General features: G+C 34.3%; 1 long non-coding RNA gene across 1 annotated transcript; it reads right to left on the bottom strand.

The window, feature by feature from the left end:
• Positions 1-190: 190 nt before the first annotated feature.
• LOC147824484 (uncharacterized) lies at positions 191-15,278 on the bottom strand. Its single transcript, XR_015442305.1, has 3 exons — positions 15,125-15,278; positions 1,070-1,214; positions 191-935 (listed from the first exon to the last, which is right to left on the bottom strand). It is a non-coding gene; the product is annotated as an uncharacterized LOC147824484 (long non-coding RNA).
• Between the last annotated feature and the right edge of the window lie 467 nt (positions 15,279-15,745).

The raw sequence follows: 15,745 nt of genomic DNA on the forward strand, positions 1-15,745 counted from the left end.
AGTTCTTGCAGAAAATTTTGACTATTCTGAGTACATTGTGAGAATTAATCAACAAATATAAATATTACAATTTTGTATAGAATAGTTACTTCAAAATTCACAGAGAGCTTTTAATAGTTAGAAGAAAATATAAACTATAAAAGAAGAAAGGAGAGATATAGGAAGATTCTTTTCCTTATGATATGCTTTAAATAATGTGATATGCAGGAAGGTTCATTTAGCCTTACAGCCCTCTTCAATGCTGCCAACTCAGTGAGGGGCATTAAATACAACTAAAGGGCTCAGTATTATCTTTAGGGAAGTTGTTGACTAAACAATTAAATGTGGAATGAGAATAAAGTAACAGAATTTAATAAGATTAAAGCTTGACAATTTATAAATGTGTTTGTTTACCAAGAAACTTACATTATGTTGTTTGTCAAATGTGCCTGCACATTAATATCTACACTATTTTTATTAAATTATAGAAAAATACTTATTCTTTAAGAAATTCATTATTAGGAATCTTTCTCATCATTTTATAAAGTAAGATTTTTAAAGAGGACATTTTTCAGTAAGCAAAATATATTTCAGTACACAATCAGTAGGGGTTGAAAGCTAGTCTTGTTCTGATAGAAACAATCAGCTGATAGTTATAACAATATCTGCAAAAACAAAATCTCAGCAGTCTACCACAGAATCACTTTCGGTGAAGAGGTGAATATCATTTGGAAGTCTGCCTCATGTACTTAGCCACCCAAATACCCAAACTCTTGCTCTTGTGGCTGGCTCTTATTTCTCTCAAGAGATTTTGTAGATTTCCTCAATTAACTAGTTGGCCAAGGGAAGTGGAAGTCTGGAGGACCACACAATGTCTTATTGTTGGATGGGCCTGGGAATTGTTCTGGCATTAGTGCTTCCACTCAGGCAAGATTCATCTCCTCGCCACAACTTGCCTGTAAGAGAGTCAAAGAAAAGTAAATGGGGGAGAGAGAGAGACAGAGGGAGGGGAGGAGGGAGAGCTGGAGTAAGGTATGAGAGGTGGGATCACAGAGTATACAGACTGTCAAAGTAGGCACGCATTATTTACCTCTCATTTGATTAGAACTGGTGAAACAGATGATTTGCCATTCTGCAGCACTGAGATGTAAGACTAGAGAGGAGAGAGCAAGACCATTTGAGTAGCAGCCTGAAGACTTGCATTTCCCAGAGGTGCTGGCCATCTGTTGATGCTTCTGAAAGAAAGGAATAAAGAAATGGAAGAGCAGTCTTAGGAACACAAAGGGACCCAATTACATGACCCACAGAAATTGTGTTTTCTAAATAACCAAAGTCTCCTCTAAGTACTTTAAATTAGGGAGTCCCATACACCACCCCAATCCTTTTGAATTAAACAAAATTCAATCCCATTTTACTGATGAGGAAAGAGGTAAAGAACAAAACCTTTTAAAGAGTTTAATAAACCTAAGTTGAAATAAATACATTTGAGTGTACAAAAATAGAAATGAATAAATAAAACTAAAGAAGCGAGGGTAAATAATTTGTTTAAAACACACAAAATTGATGGAGGAAAGGGGAGAGAGAAGAAATAAAGGATGATAAAAAGGAATTAGTGGGTGGTATGTACATATACCAACTTCATACAAGAGATTATGTAATGCACACATGCTTTAATAAACTAAAACTTAAAAAAAGAACACAGAAAATTGTAAGTCATAGCTATTCAATACTACACCAGATCATCTGCCCTCTGTTTCCAGGTTCTCAACCTTTCTACTATATTTTTTTCTCATAAAAAGCAAAACTGGCAAGCTGTACTGGCAGAAAACTGAAGAACAATTCTCTTTTAAAAGTTAATCTAGCTGAGTGTGATGGCACACAATTGTTATTTCCAGTACTCAGAAAGCTGTGGCATAAGAATCACCATGAGTTTGAGGCAAACCTGGGCTACATAGTGGGGTCAAGGGCAGCCTGGAATATGTAGCAAGACCTTATTTCAAAAAGAAAAAAAATAAATTTAAAAAAAGCTAATCTAATGTTTTTAGAATAGGCAACTTGAAAAAAGATGCTGGAATCATATTTATATCAGTGTACTTAGTCCAACTGACACAAGTAAAAATTGCTCACAATTCAGCAACTATTTGCTAAATTATTAAATTACATCTAAGCAGAAAAAATATGCATTTATTTTTATAATTTCAAACATTATAGCCAAGAACATGCAAAGATAATTCTGAACAGAAATCATTGAATTCTTATATTATAATTATATTTTCAGATAATGAATATTTTATAAAACAGTAAAAGTAATTGAATATATTGAAATATAAATAAACTCATGGTATTTTTTTCAATTTTAAATTCATTAGTATTGAGAATATAATTACAAATTTTTTGGTTCCTAAGAACATTTACAATATTTAAATATGTCATCATTTGCTTTAAATTGGTGTTCTCTGTTCATTCCTAATATGTATGATTTTTGAGTCAGAATCTGTCCTTTAAGAATCCAATTTCTAATCACGTGCTTCTGAATTTTGATGATTTGTGCAAAATTTCATATTATTTTTAACTAGTTTTTAGTTCCCAGTTTCTGAAAGTCTTCCCTGTAATATGTGTAGAAGGGCATATTAAATACTATGCAAGTGAACATTAAGCAGTAAATAACTACATACATGGAGAATACTTAATTACCACTGTAATAATCTGAGTTATAAAGAAGTACTTATGCACTATGACTAAAAGGTTCCACTACTGTGCAGTGCAGGAATCAGGACTTCAAGGAAAAATTCATTTACTGGGAATTATGAAGAGGACTTAATTAGCTAATGAAATCCATCAGGAAGACAACCAGGGGAAGGGTGGTGAGGTGCGGTGGTGCATACCTGTGATCCCAGGAAACAAGAAGGCTGAGGCAGGAGGATTGCAAGTTTAGGTCAGCCTGAACAACTTCACTTCATCTCAAAATTAACAAACACACTAGGGCTGAGGATGGAGTTCATTGGTACAGTGCTGTTGGATCCAAACACACACACACACACACTCCAAAATATGAGTTGGTAAGTTCTTTGTTGAGAAAGGCTGTAACATATAAAGTCTTGCATGCAAGGTAAGGTGGAACTAGAAAGGAACACAAAAACTTACAAATAAAATAAGAATACTAGAGTAATAAAATTTTGGTTTTAGATAGAGAATATTGAATGGAAGGAAGACCAACTTGTATGTCTGGTTCCTGGGGGCAGTTAGCTTTCACTGTATGAAACCAGAATAAGACTTGATGGAAGCTATGGAAAAGATGTCTAAAGTTAGAGGATGTTACATGGACTCCATGTAAAGACAATAACCGGTGGTGACTGATTGGTCATTTATGATGGCATTGATAGATTTTAGCCAGTTTTATCATCTGCTAACAAAGTTACAATTTGTATTAATTATTATATGATCAACATGTACTTTTAAATGCTGAACCTATGCTATAGTTTGATTACAGTTTCCTCTCTAGGAGTTTATACTTGGGTACTTGGTACCCATTGTAAAAATTTAAGAGATGGAAACTAGTGGAAGATAATTCGATCACAGAAGAACCACTCTCAGAAGGAATTATCATAGCTCTCACAGGATCTGCATAGTTCCCACCAGAACATGTAGCAAAAGAAGGATCCTGGCCCCTCTCCACCCTCTTGCTTCTGTACTTGCATACATTATCCTTCTGTACACTGCTGGTTCCTTTTCTATTTTTCTGCCATGTCTTCATACATCCAGGTAGTATGCTGGCTGGACTCATCAGCCACCAGAAGCATCAGGTAAATAGCTACATGAAATATATGGAGACACCCTAATAAATTAACAGATATAGTGAAAAGGAAAGTGTGGTATGGGTTAATCTCAGAGATACGGTTAACCTTAATTGCAAAATTCTGTAATGATTCACACAATTTCTTACTTTCTGCTGCTAAAAAAGCTTGTTATCTATCCAGGCTGTGCTGTTGCTCAGGTAATTTGTGATCAACAAAGTCTCCCCAGGGCATGAACTTCCCTGAGATGTAACAGGCACATTCCTGATACACCCTGGCCTTAGGCCACTGGGCTCTTTACAGGGGCTTGGTACAATGAGGACCTACATGAGGGTCTTTATCTTTTCCCTTCTGTCAGCTAGTGCTACTATAACTTGGGCTACTAGCAGAAGCACAACTGGAATATAACATGGTGAGTGTATCATCAGTCTAAGACAATGAAAACCACGAATGTATGGCCAAGCTGACTCCACACAGGCTGACCTGAGCCTGAGCTGATAAGTGCCTTGGGTACTGTCTGCCCTTATCTGTTCCCCTTGGCAGCCCCTATGTTGAACTAATGTACTAGCCAAAGATATGTCTAGTAGATAGACCCTACCCCAAATGATGTATTCTCACCTTGAATACGAACTTGCTGTAGCCATTCAAATAATGATAATATAATATGTAACCAATCAACTGCATACTCCGATTCTGTATCAGCAGCTTTTATAAGAAGTTACTTTTGGGGCCGGGGATTTAGCTCAGTGGTTTCGCCGCCTGCTGCGCAAGCACAAGGACCCGAGTTCAATCCCCCTTACCAAAAAAAAAAAGAAGTTACTTTTTGACACACCTTGCCTGGTATTGAGAAATTATCCTGAGCAGGCCCATGCATGTTAAATAAAGACCTTGCTTTCTGCCTCCAAAATCTCAAGTCCCTTAGTGGTCCTTGTCACCCCTCACTGCCTCCCGTAGCAATAGAATGTCAGAAAAACCTTTCTTCATTTTCTCAGAGAGGAAAAAGCATTGTCAATGCTTCCCCAATTCTCACTGGTTTTCCTTTATTCTAGATTTTTGCAAGACATATCTAACTGCACTGCTTTTGGGGAAAAAAGCTCAAACAACTAAGCAAATTACCACTGACAGTGCCTAGCAAAGTACAGTTAGACCAGCACTATGCTTTGAACTTTGGAATAAGCTAGTTTATCTCTGACTCATGTCATGCAGGACTCTTGATTGCTACTCACTTTTGTGGATTTATAAGTGGAAATGATTCAACTGACAGATCTAAGTAACAGAATAAGCATTGCCCTTAAGTAGCTCTGTGTGCTGCTTTCCTAGCTGACATAATGGATGTCTTGGAGCTAGTTTGTGCATAGGGGACAGTGTTTCCCAATGACAAGTTGCACCTCAGTTGCCAAAAAGAAAAATATATCTCCCCCTGGGACCGTAGTTTAAGCTATATTTTCATGAAGTAAAATTCTACTCATGTAAAAAGTCTTGTTAGTCCTAATGTAAAATTCTGAATTCATTTTTGTAGCTACATTTTTTTTTCCTTTTTCATTTTTGTTAGTATATATTTAGTTAGTATTTATATTTTGTTAGTATATACTACATAAATATTACGCTCATCTTGAGGAATTGAAATATAAACCTATTACATCTTACTCATTTTTTTTTTCTTTTTTTTTTTTTTTTTTTGGTGCCGGGGATCGAACTTGGGTCTTTGCGCTTGCGTAGCAGGCAGCGAAACCACTGAGCTAGCTCCCCGGCCCCTCCTACTCATTTTTAATTCCCCTTCCCCTCTCACCATCCTGTTTCTCTCTGCCCCAGATCAGCGTATTGTTTAGTAATAATTTTGACAGCTATCAGCTGTGAGATGGCCACAAAACAGCAAAGTCAAACAAAGTCATTGTGTCTCCATAATGGGGAATCATTTCATAATCAGGTCTGAGGACAGACAAAAAGACCATAGTGCAAACCTCCAAAACAACCAAGATTTCCCTTCCCTGGTTTATCACTTATCCTGCTTATCTTTCTGCTCAATGTAAAGTACTTTCACTTTTAATTCCTCCCCCTTCTATATAAAAAGTACTAAGGCTTCAATCATAAAATTGTCCCTGGTTCCGACAGCACATTATCCAGAAAAACTGCAGCATTCTTGAGCTCTGTCCCAAAATATCTAACATTGTCCAAACCCTATAATAAACCCTTTATAATATCCTCTTATGGAGACACCTGTAATTTTACATTTTGTTGTCTCACATTTTCTTTGGCAACAAATATTGGTAGATTTTTCTTAATGAACTTTTGTTCTTTTAAATTTTGCAAATAGATGGACTGTTATTATTGTATATCTATAAATATTGTGTATAATTTTCTATCCATGTATATTATTGTATATCCAAATTCATATAAAAGATGTGCAGAAAACTTCAGTAGTCCAATCAAATTTCTATTTCCAGTAACAGTGGATATTTGAAGCCATGACACCTGGTTCTAGACAAGTATTTATACTATTCCAAGGAGAATTTAAATTCTAGCAATCTTTTATAATCTGATATATGAGATAAAAAATGAGTATATAATGTGGTTAATAATATAAATCTTAGATCTAAATTCCTATTTTAATTGGAGGTTATAGAATCTTTCATAGTTTTATAAGCATCATATATCCAGTATTAATTATACTTTCTTAACATAAAGTAGTTACCTTCAACAATTTTGTTATACAATGTTTGTTTTATCCTCTTTTCAAATTAACTCCACATATGTAGTTGGTGTAATACAACAAGAAGTTATTTTTTGTCATGAACATATCAGTCAGCCAAATAAGTTTGAATCAGATTTTAAACAGTAGAAAATCTGCTAAACCCACCACTGCCAGAAAGGCCAAATTTAAGATAGTAAAAATCAACAATGTAATAAAATACATAAGTTTAAATTAAATATGGCATATAGTTAAAGTTATTTTATGATCAGAATTAATTTGCCATTTAATACCCATAATTATTTCTCCTCCTTAAATCTTTGCAAACAGATTAGATAAAACTTATAACTTTGACCAGAGGAAAATTTCAGACTGCTTTAGGTGGATAGAGTTGTCGTTATTCTCATTAGTAACTGTTATTAAATATTGGAATGTGTAATTCACCCTTCAATCCCCACTGATTCCTTCCATGTGAACATTCTACTAACACATTTCAAATAGCTTTTAATAATAGCATTGCCATTATTTTCCTTTCTCTCATATCCAAATCAAACCTTCAGAAATGACTTCTAATCTTGCATTGTTTGTTACAATGAATCTCTCACTTTTTTTCCTTTTGAGTTAGAAGTAGTTCAGTTCAAAAATATGTCTGTCACATGTGGCTGTCTGGTTGGCCCCATTTATTTTACCCATGGTAAAAAATACAAACTCCCACGATGCTTTGTGTCATCCAGGGCCTCTACAGTGCCTTCTAATAGTTCATTTACGCTACTCATTATCCAATTTTAAACAATATGGTAACTCGATAATAATTAGGAACATATGTATTTTCCATCAAGCAGTTGAGTGGTTTTGCAAAGAATTTTTTCTATGGTGCACATTTACCCATGATGACTAGGGGAAACGTGTACCAGCAAATAGCAAATCTCACCACGTGCACACCCAGGCCCTCACTCTCTCATTGACATCCTTCCACTTACCCATTTGGCACTTACAGCACATCTACATGCAATTTTCCCCACTTTTTAATCATTGCAGATGGGAGGGGGTATTTAGCTTCAAAAGAAATCCATTATTACAGGTTTGTTCTTCATTAAACTGCAGTAAGTTTATTTTAATAACAATAACGCTTGTGCTGACTTCCCTTTTCACTTTTTGATACTGATAACTAATCTTTCAATTAGAGCAATCTAAACAGGCATTGGTCAAAGTTATTTATCTTTTCAAATAACTGCTTTTATAGTTTTTCCCAATTATGTTATCTTTTCCTATTTACTGTTTAGCTGATTCCTCCTAATGTGTTTAATATATCTTCCTTTCCCTGAAGCTTATACTTCTCAAATTCTCAATAAGCTCACTGGAAGTTTCACACGTACCAGGGAATATCTGTTTTTTTGTTTGATTTCTTATCTCTGTGCTTCAGGTAAAATAATTTTTCTTGACCTAATCAACATTTGTACTATTTTCTTCTGCACTACATACTCTTCTATTAAATTTGCTATAAAAATTATATTTCTGGGTTTGAATATTTCATATATCATAGACCAATTTGTTGATATTTATACTTTTCTCTAACATTCAGGTTCATAACTTTTGAATTCTAACACACATTACTATATCTGTTCTAAAGTGTTTGTCTGTTATTATATCATCTTTACCATTTATGTTTCTATTGATTGATTTTTTTCTCCTGATAGAGTGTCTTGATTTTTATTGTTTTCTGATAACTGTGCATGTTATATTGCTTATTTGCTTTTGTTGTCTTTTCAACAGTATTGATTTCTTTTTGGTGGACACATAATTTACTTCTATAAAATAAATGTTGTGAAACTAATGTAAACTTTATTTTGAGGATAATTTATTGCTACTCCTTATCAGCGTTCTTTTAAGAATACTTTCTGAAATCCTCAGGGTTTAACAAAGTCAGTGTACTCTGAACATTTGAATATTGACTTTCTCTGTGTTGCGTATAATTTTTGCTTTACTTAGAGCCACCTGAAAGAATCCATTCCTTTGTAGTTGTTCTTTGTCGAGGTCTATGAACTGTCAGTCTGTGTACAAAAATTTAGAATTCAGCTGTAGACTGAAAATATCCCATTAGGAGATTTCTGGAGCTCTTGTTCTACATAAACACTTGATTCTGCCTATTGGGCCCAATAAGTGAGCTGTATCAGTTTTTCCAAATACTAATCTCAACCACTTCACATGAATAGAACCAGCATTTTTTTTTTTTTGGTTTTCCTATTATAAAATACAAGAGGTCCTCCAGGAAAGGATAGATTCTATTGTCTAATTGTATATTCTATTATCTAATGTCGGAAAACAGTTATTTCTTCATCAGCTTTCTTTTTGTTTACCAAGGGAAATAAATTTTAGTATTATCATTCACATCATAACTCAAAGCAAAAAGTCCCCTGCTCACTGGGCTTTGAGAGATACTCTCTATTAACTAAAGAAAAGATCCTAATTAAAAATTCAATAACCTTATCACTCTCTTCAATTACTCTGTCTTTCTACTTTTCATTATGCATCACAAGGGCATGCAGGAAACATAAGTTGAGTAGGCTCTTGAATCCAGATTCTTTAACGTTCCATTCGTTATGAATTCAATTTGTGAAAAGATTATTCTTAAACATTTTGTTTGATGTTTTAAATGACCTCAAACTTCAAAATGTTTAATTTACCAGCCCTGTCACTTAATACTAGTTAAATCTAGACTTCTTTCTCTCTACACTAATATTTTTCTGGTTGCAAAATTTATGTCTATTGCCCCCCAAATCTTACTAAGATTCGTGTGATAGTTATTTCATATGACTTTCTGTTTGTGGTTCTCCTTGCTAGACTTATATTCTTTGAAATCTGTTACCCAATAAAATACACAGACTCAGACATATTTAAATTCTAGATATACAGTGGTTAGTTTGGGGTGTCCTAGATGTTGATGGAAAGATCTGTATTTGAATGCAATTCTATCTAGTGACAAAGAAAATCTGATTTTTCTGAACTTGAAGCATTATGTCCTAAAAGAGAAAGTTTGGAGCTAGGAATCTTGGTAAGTTTCAGGTCTTTACATTAAGAATATCATAAACTGAAGTTTTTCCTGCTACTTTTTATTATAATTTGAAAACTCTTAATATTCTTTTATGCTGTTTCAGCAATTTTCTCACGCAAAAAAATCTTTTTACCCAACTTTATTTCCTGTTAGCGTGTTCAAAGCAGGAAATAAATGCTGTTTATATAACTCAGATATCCATTATGATGAATTCCCATCAGCAGTTTTCAAAAGCTATCTTCATTTACTCTTCCAAGTGCTTCAAAAACCACTAAAATAGTCATTTATTTCCCTTGTTGCTAACAGTAATCTAGGCAGTGTCTTTTCCAACTGCCAATAATACTGATTTATCTGTTCTGTTTGGCGTTTTACTTGTTACAATCAAATGATAATTTTATTTCACTGAGCAGTGTCTTGCTGAAAATTGATAGAATTTGGTTACACTTAGCCTTAGAAACAATGTTCATTTTAGGCAAAAATGTGATTTAAAAGGAGAAAATACATTTAGCTCACAATCTTCCATGCAGACAGAATCAGCTAGTGAGTCTAATACTACATCCTTGACTAACTAGAAAATCAATTAGCCTCAATGTGGAAATAAGACCTGCTAGCATGACATAGATGAGTATGTGGATATTTGGGTTTAAGTCTATTAATTCTGTGTCTGTAAAAAACATCTTAAAAGGTAGTGATTACAGTGCAATAACATGTTTGAATCAATAAAACAAGCCTGAAAGAAGTGTAAGAATTCCACATGTGACACAAGTATGAATATTATAAATTCATTAACTATTTATTTGCATAAGATACCTACAAGGAATTTTAAAATTCAGAAATAATGTGATGCAAAACTATTGCAAATAATTTCCAAATTCAATAAGAATTAATTTGGCTGAAAAATGTATATGTTTTCACATCTTTAAATGTTAAGGAAGTCAAGAGTGATTCTTAAAGACACTTCAGCTAATGTTTGAAAGTGTTTATGTCTGAGGAATGGAGAAGTACAGCTCTTAAAAAAATCAGAGGCTGAAATTTTAAGGAAGATAAATGAAATGTATCTCTTTTAGCTAAGAATTAATGTAAAATTATGCAGAATGAATTAGATTTTCAAGGCCATTAATGATTTTCATAGAATAGCATTAATCTCAAGTACACAAAAATCCAATAGATAGCATCTATAAATTTCTGGTTTTGTTACCTTACACTACTGATAGGGTATTTGTTTCTAGGACTTGTTTTTGTTATAGTAAGCTTCCTTAAAACATTGTGTTTAAAAAAATATCCTACATAAGTCAAGCTGGGTATGGTGGGTTCCACCTTAAGTCTCAGGTACTGAAGAGACTGAAGCAGGAGAATTGCTTAAGCCAGAAATTCAAAATTACCCTTGGGAACATGTATCTTTCTCTCTCTCCTTCTCTCTCTCTCTCCCTCTCTCTCTCTCTCTCTCTCTCTCTCTGTCTCTCTCTCTCTTGGTACCAGGGATCTAACTCAGGACCTTGTGCTTGCTAGCTTGCCAGGTAGGTGCAGCAATTCTGAGCTACATCCGCAGCTCTACACCTCAAAATATTACTACTACTACTATTACAACTCATCATCATCATCATCATCATCATCATCATCATCATCATCATCCAGCCACATAAGACTCCAAAATGACGTTTCATTTGTTTGTCTACCATGGCCCACTTTATGTGCTTTTTCAATCAGAGAATAATTGAAAAGACTTAGAGGTCATAATAAGCAAATTGCCTACCAGTGCTCCCTCTTTGACATGTATCCAGGGAAAAAAAGACTCCTTGCACCTTGAAGCTGAATACCTTGGGGCATGCATTATATTGGATTTTTCTCAGATCATGCAGAGCTTGTAATGAACTCAGAGCAGAACACTCTTGACATGACAGAGAATGTACCTTTGAGTCATTAAATTAGTTTTCTGTCACCTAAGCCCATACTAAATGACACTTGTTTTTTTAGTCTTTAAATGATTGATAGTATAGTATTTTAAAATACTCAAAAGGAATTCTTAAATATAACTCCTTTAACTGACTACATGTCTTATAAATAATACATTTCTTACTCACTGAATATTGAAAATGTGTCATTGGAAAATTACACGTCACATATATATGTAAGAATACTAAATTTACTTTAGAACCTCTCTGCCATGCAAATAGCTCTTCTTTATTTTCTACTAAATATGGATTTAATACTATTGTATGCACTAAAAATGCACTATTTCATACTGTTCATGTTTGGTACCATGGGTATACCATAAAACAATCTATGATACTTTAATTTTTAATGTAAAAATAATGGCATGCATAAAGAGCTATATAAAGAATAATGATGTCAACTCAGGTGTACACAGTCTCCTGATTCAATAATTGCTGAGCTTTTGACATCTTTGCTTTAAATGCATACACTGAGATATGTAAGAGCTGAAGTATTCAAAATTGTATAAAGTTATCATAACTTCATGTAAAATTAAACATTTAACACATACATTCATGTCATATGAGATGTGTTTCATATTTAATCACAATTCAATTATTATGCTGACATAATTTAAAATAAAACTTACATTATCAAATATGCATTACTTTTATTATTTTCCTAAAGCACTCTTAGAGGCCATTCTTCTCCCCATTAAACATATATTAATGCCTGCATATTCAATGTTTTGTTATGTCTCTTCAACAATTTATTTGACTCTAGTTCCTACCATATTCTTGTTACTTAATATGTTCCTCTATCTTCTTTGTTCTTATAAACTGAAAATCATCTCCAAAGGAGAGGTTAGATTCATATTGAATGTTTTAATACCAGGAGACACATAATGTTCTTTTTTTTCTCTTCATTGCACTGTTATTTAATGAATAATAAATAATCCATGCCATGGTACTTTGGTGTTCACTAAATATTTACATTGATAAGTACATTTTATGTATTGCCTTTAGCACTGATTCTTCTTTCTCTCGGTGAATAATTTTCTTTACAGTCATTAGCAAATCTCAATTTCTATGTTTCCTTTTACTTTTACCTAACATCATTGGTATGAGTATGTGATTTTCTCATCATCTGGAGTAATTTATTGAATAGAGTCCAGATTTTGAAGAAATAGCACTAGAAGAATTTGTCTATAGTTTTCCCACCTAATAGCAGACTAGATGTGCTTTCTCCCATTAAGAAGAATCAGAAATAAAAGTGGAACCCCTATTTTTTGCGAGAATGTTTGGAAGTGACCATTGGAGTACATTATAGATTAACTGAGGAGATTGTAAATCAGGAAGACTGGTTGGTCTGGTGAAAAAAGTTGAAACAAATTCCCTTGCATCATCTGCCTCCTTGTCCTAGTCTGTTCCAGATTAAATCTGAAAAAGTCTCTTCATAATGAAAGAAAGGTAAATGAGAGGTCTTCAACAGGCCATCGGCACCATGGACACCTCAAGGGTGGAAGCCTGAATCCCTTTTAAGCTTCAAGTCCAGTTGAGGGATTTATTATTGGAGAGGGTGCGGCGTGTTTCAAAAAGACATGCTAAATCCTTTTGTGTCTCCATTGCACTCTTATAATATTAATTTCTATTCAAGAGGATACACCTAGTTTATAGAGTACTCTCCCCCAGTCATGGTGCTGTGGTACTATTTGGAGCCCAAACTTAAACACTTCTCACTGTGTAGGCTTCAAATCATTCTATTATGCCACTGGAGCGGCTCCACCTCTGTAGCACCACTGAAACCAACAGTTGCATTTCCCATAAACTGTTACCAATAAGCTACACATACTGGAATGATTCTGGCCTCACACAATCTCCAGGGGTTCATAGGCATCTTCCTGGGTAAACTAAACTGTCCTCATTCCATAGAGTTCCATCAGAGAATAACAGATGCTTTCCATGCCAGAAATGTGGTATGCTCCCACTGCTCTGTAAACTGTACCATATCTGCCTGTGCTGTGCTGGGATAATCCCACCTTTGCCTGGTCCATGGATATAGTCTACTTCCTGTTTAATTGACAGGCACACCACACCACACTCATTGGGACACCCTGGAGTAGCACCACCCCATGACACCCAAACTCTTACAGGTGTGTTCATGGTGCTGTGCATGCACACTGCTCCACACCTACATGGGCCAGCTGAAGTGGCTACACAGTAGGTACCTCACTCTCTCTGCTCTGTACATCATATCTACCTAGGCCACCATAATCAACTCACTGTTGGAAAGCTTGCAAATATAGAGAGGCACTCTGAACTTGCTCCTGCAGTAACTGTATGTAAAGCCATCAAATACAAATGAAGACTAAGATATGAAATACAACTGAAATGAAAGTCCAAATAACTTATCAATTTGACACTTTCTGATAAATCTCCAGGAGAAGATTTTTACTATGAAAATTCATACAGATAACTAGATGCTTGATGTGCTCATATCAATATAGGAACACAAAGCACCTGAAAATGAAATGTAATGTCTCAAAAGAAATGCAATTATTGTCTTACAACAGACACTAAATAAAAAGAAATTGATGAAACATTTGATAAAAACAATTCAAAAATGTATTATGAGTAAATCTAGTGGGATTCAATAGAATACGAACAATCAAATTAGAATGATGAGATAAACAAGAAATTCAGCAAAAAGATACTAATAATTAAAAACACCAAGAAAAACTTCAAAGTAAAGAACTAAGTGGTACATTTAAAATAATTTTGGGGCCTCAATAATATACTAGATCAAACAGTAAAAGAATTTTCTAACTCAAAGGCAGGTCTTTTAAAATATTCTAGCTTCATAAATAAGCAAAGAGAAGAAATATTTTTTAAAATGATGAAAGAATTGTGAAAACTTTTAAATGAAAAAATAAATTGTGGGGTATAATAAAGGCAAAGGTAACTAAAAGGAATAGAAAAATCTATTGAAATGAATAATAGATGAAATTTTTCTCAATACAAAGACATCAGATACACAAGGGCCAAAGGATCTCAAATATATTTGACCAAAAATGTTCTCCCCATGGTGCAGGATAGCCAAACTGTCCAAAGTACAAAAACCCCCCAAAACCAAAAAACTTCTAACAATAGTGAAGGAAATATGCTAAATCAACTTGAGAAGAAACTCCAAATTTCTCAGGAGAAATCTTACACACTATTTAGAATTGGATGTCATATTCAAGGATCTGAAGGAAAAATGAAACAAAACAACAATTTCCAAACTGAAATACTAATTATAGCAAAGTTATCTTTCAGAAATGAAGGAGAATCAAAGACATATTAAGATGAGCAGAAACAGGGAATTCATCACTTTCAGACTGGTCCTAAAAAGAAATCTAAAAGAAGTGAAAGAAAGATAATTGCATTCTGCAGAATGTAAAAACATAAATCCCACTAGAACAGAATAAAAACAAGAAAGACGGAACAACCAAATTTTAGTGATACATAAAAGCAAGAAACCAGAAAGACAAACAAGTAAGAAGGAAAACAACAAAGGATGTTTAAAACAACCAGAACAAAGTTAACAAAATGAAAGTTATATTAGTCAGCTTTCCTCTTCCTGGGAGACAATACTTGATACATCTATAACGGAGAGGAAGAATGGTTTGACTTAACTCACTTTTTAAGGAGATTCAATCCATATTCTGGTAGCTCCAATGCAGAAATAGCTAAACAACAAGGGGTGGTGGACCAAAGCTGCACAGTTCCTGGCAGGTGGAAATGAAAGCTCAGGAACAGTGCCACAGCAGAAGGGTAAAGTAACCAGTAACAGATCTCACATCTACACCACTAGGGCCTTCCAAGACACACCAGAGGCTGCTACAGGCATCAAGACACACCCAAAATGGTGGACTCCAAAGCCAGTCAAACTGACACCCTACCCTATCTACCATCAAAGGAGTGTTTACATATAAAAATTAACCTTGAATATAAATTTCAAAATTAAAATAAATAGACTGGCTGAATTGTTAAAAAGCCAAGATGCAATAATATATTGCTTATTGGAGACTCACTTCACCAGAAGAGACACATATAGACTAAAAGCGATGAAATAATGAAAACATTATGCCGTGCAACCGGAAAACAGAAAGAGGCAGGGTCAGCTGTGCTTATAACAGAGACAATGGTCTCCTTACTTCCAGGGAACAGCCTTATTTTTCTCTTCAAGTTTGTTCTTACAAACTGTCATTTTCTGCATTTGCATTGTTTTATAAAAACGAGAGAAGCTCTATTGTAATAA

The sequence above is a fragment of the Heterocephalus glaber genome, unplaced genomic scaffold (genome assembly GCF_053883595.1).
Source record: "Heterocephalus glaber isolate CG9 unplaced genomic scaffold, H.glaber_assembly_v1.0 deba00001538, whole genome shotgun sequence".
NCBI lineage: Eukaryota > Metazoa > Chordata > Mammalia > Rodentia > Bathyergidae > Heterocephalus > Heterocephalus glaber.